General features: G+C 44.5%; 1 pseudogene; it reads right to left on the bottom strand.

Moving 5' to 3' along the window:
- Nucleotides 1–2,693: 2,693 nt before the first annotated feature.
- On the bottom strand, nt 2,694–3,406 carry LOC115850515 (ATP synthase F(0) complex subunit C1, mitochondrial pseudogene; annotated as a pseudogene).
- Nucleotides 3,407–3,708: the final 302 nt, after the last annotated feature.

Genomic DNA, 3,708 nt, shown 5'->3' with positions numbered 1-3,708 from the left:
CCAGCTCACTTATTCATTCTTTTGCCTCAGTTATTCTGTTATTTATTCCTTCTAGTGTATTTTTCATTTCAGTTATTGTGTTGTTTATCTCTGTTTGTTTGTTCTTTAGTTCTTCTATATCTTTGTTAAACATTTCTTGTGTTTTCTCAATTCGTGCCTCCATTCTATTTCCGAGCTTCTGGATCATCTTTACTGTCATTACTCTGAATTCTTTTTCAGGTAGATTGCTTATTTCCTCTTCATTTATTTGGGCTTGTAGGTGTTTACCTTGCTCCTTCATCTGTGACATACTGTTTTGCCATCTCTCTCTCTCTCTCTCTCTTTTTTTTTTTATGAGTGGGATTGTGTTCCTGTCTCACTGGTTGTTTGGCCTGAGGCTTCCCACATAGCAGTTTGTAGGCTATTGAGTAGAGCTGGGTCTTGGTCCTGAGATGAGGAACTCTGTGTGACCTCACTCCAATGAATATTCCCTGGTGTCTGAAGTTCTCTGTTAGTCCAGTGGTTTGGACTTGGAGCTCCCACGGCAGGAGCTTTGGCCTGACCCCGGGCTCATGAGCCAAGATCCCACAAGCTGCATGGGGAGGCAAAAATAAAAAACAAAGTAAAAAAAATAACAAAGTAAAGAATAAAATTAGACTGGAAAAATAACGGATATGTTAGAAAGAATATAAAAATAAAAATATAGATGAATCAACAACTGGAAACTACATCAGTACCACAATAGTAAAAAAAGAGGAGGAGGGAAAAGAAAGAGAAAAAAGGGAGAAAAGACCTTGGCTGTGGAGGGTGGAGTCTAAACAGGGCAGGGTTTGGGTGGTGGGTGGGGCCATGCTCAGGACCCAGAGGGTTGGAAAAGGCCCTGGGGACTGTGGGGGGTTGGGGCTTAGGCTCAAGGAACAGAAGGGCCCCGGACGTGGCCCCCACCCCTGGTCTCAGAGGGCGGGGGACCTCACCTGGTAGGCCAGTAGGCTTTCTGGGCTTGAGTGGGCGGGGCTAACACCCTCCTCTCCTCTCCTGCTCCTCCTGGAGGGCCCCTCCCGCCTGCCTCTCCTTATATTCTGGGCCTCCCTCCTATGTCCTCAAGGACCCTCACAGCCTGGAGGGGGGTTTGGAGGGCAGGGGATTGACCTGGGATCTCATCAGGCTCCCCGGGTCCGAGTAGGCAGGGCAAATGATCTCCGCTCCTGTTCTGCTCCTCCTGGAGAGCCCCTTCCACCTGCCTCTCCTGATCTCCCCGGCCTCAGGGGTGCCGTTCCTTTCTGGCCTCCACTTCTCCTTCCCCCTCAGTCCCCCTATGTCCTACCGGTTCACTTTGGGGTTCCTCCCATCTCCTTGGGTGTTGGAGTCCCCCACCAGTGGCTGGCAGGTGCCCTAGTTGTGGGGAGATGCCAACTCTGTGTCTTCCCACACTGCCATCTTCCCATCTTTATTCTTTTACATGTGGACATCCAGTTTTCCCAACACCACTTCTGGAAAAGACTGTCATTTCCTCATTGAATGATCTTGGCACCTCTGTCAAAAATTATTGAACAATATGCATGAGGGTGTATTTCTGGGCTCTCTATTCCTTTCTATTTGTCTATATGTCTGTCTTTATGCCAGTACCACAGTGTTTTGATTATGGTAACTTTGTAATATGTTTGGAAATCAGGCCTCCAACTCTGTTATTTTTTTTTCAAGATTATTTTGGCTATTCAAGGTCCTGTGAGATTTCATATGAATTTTAGGATGGCATTTCTAATTCTGTAAAAAATGTCCTTAGGATTTAGACAGAGATTGTATTGAATCTGTAGGTTGCTTTGGGTGCTATTGACATCTTAACAATATTGTCTCCAACCCATGAACATTGGATGTGCTTTATTTATATACATCTTTAATTCCTTTCAGTAATGTTTTGTCATTTTCATTGTACAAGTCTTCACCTCCTTGGTTAATTCCTAAGTATTTTATTCTTTTTGATGCTGTTGTAAATGGAATTGTGTTTGTTATTTCCTCTTTGGATAATTGACTGTTAGTGTTTAGAAATGCAACTGATTTTTGTGTATTGACTTTGTATCCTGCTACTTTGCTGAATTCATTTATCAGTTCTAACAGGTTTTTGGTAGAATCTTTAGGATTTTATGCATATAAGATCTTAGTGTTTGCAAACAGAGATAATTTTCTTTCTTTCCAGTTTAAATGCCTTTTATTTTTTTCTTTGCCTAATTTCTCTGACTAGAGCTTCTTGTACTTGGTTGAACAGAAGTGGTGAAAGTGGGCATACTTGCCTTGTTCCTCATCTTAAAGAAATGCTTTCAGTTTTCATCATTGAGTGTGACATTTCCTGGGGGTTTTCCATATATGGCTTGTACTATGTTAAGGTAGTTTCCTTTGAAAGTCTTTGTCTAGTAACTGATGCATGTGTTTCTTCAGAGATGGCTTCTGGAGATTTATTTTCTTTCTTTAAATGAGTATTTCCTCGTTTCTTTGTATGCCTTGTGATCACTGAAAATTTGGCATTTGAAAAAATAGTTGCATCTCCAATATTTGTAGACCAATATGGAAGACCTTTGCTACTTTATGGGCCCTTGAGGTTTTTTTCTTTTTTGAGTTTAGAGAAACATTGTGTTTAATGGTAAAGCTTAGCACACTCCCGCAGCAGGCATGGCCTGGAGTCCAAGCAGCAGGGGTGGGTAGGAGACCTCCATGGAGCCTCACATGGCGAAATTGATGAGGAAGACGACCATCAGATAGAAGAGCCACATAGCCTCAGATAGGGCAAAGCCCAGAATGGCATAGGAGAAGAGCTGCTGCTTCAGAGACGGGTTCTTGGCATAGCCAGTGATCAAGCTGCCAAACGCTCTTCCAGTACCGGCCCCTGAACCAAGCACACCAACTGTGGTGGCCGCTGTGTCAGTGTCCTGGGAGACCACACTGGTCTGGAACTCCCGCCCGGCCACCTGAAGTGGGACACTGCTGTAGGAAGGCTGTTCACATGGGATCTCTGGCCTCCTCAGGAAGGAGGCAGACCCAGGCCTGATCAGGCCCCTGGTACAAGAGTGGATCACAGCAGGAGGAATGAGTAGTGCCCCGCTGGTCTGCTTTTTTTCTGTCTCCCGGCTTTAGCTCTAGGACTCTGGGCCCTTGAGTTTTGTGGTCGTCCCTGGGTAGAGGCTGAAGATATTATCAGATGTTTTCTATGCATGTGTTCTGTCTGGGCTTGTGTGTGTGCTTTTTAAAACTTTCTTCTGTATACACAGCTGATTTCAAATGTCTTAATTTTGCAAAGAGCCTCACTCCTACTTCTTCTCAGAGCCTTAGATGCTCTGTTTATTTTTCTATTATTTTTGAGAAATTTTATTACTTGTAACGCCTTTCCCCCAAGCACCTGCATGTGTGCAGTTCCTCTGCGGTTGTCACATATCATGGCGCCCACTACTGTCTTCTGTGGCCTCTGCCAGTCTGAAATCCAGATTATGCCACCATTCCCTTTTTGAGCTCCAAGTCAGGTGAGATAGAAGCCAGTCTCTGGGTCAGTCTACAGATCAAAATGTTGCCAACAAGTTATTCTCTGCTCCTTCTGTCCTGAGGAATGGAACTGGGGATCAGGCCACTTCATTCTGATCACACTGTGCTATACTGGGTGGGATAAGGGTGAGTAGAAATGCTGTGAAATTTCCTACCATTCTGAATGTGATTTTTTTCTTGATGGGGCATTTGCTTGGTTGC

Source organism: Globicephala melas, chromosome 12, assembly GCF_963455315.2.
Source record: "Globicephala melas chromosome 12, mGloMel1.2, whole genome shotgun sequence".
NCBI lineage: Eukaryota > Metazoa > Chordata > Mammalia > Artiodactyla > Delphinidae > Globicephala > Globicephala melas.
The sequence above is the reverse complement of the archived record's forward strand: the minus strand, read 5'-3'. Positions and strand labels throughout refer to the sequence as shown.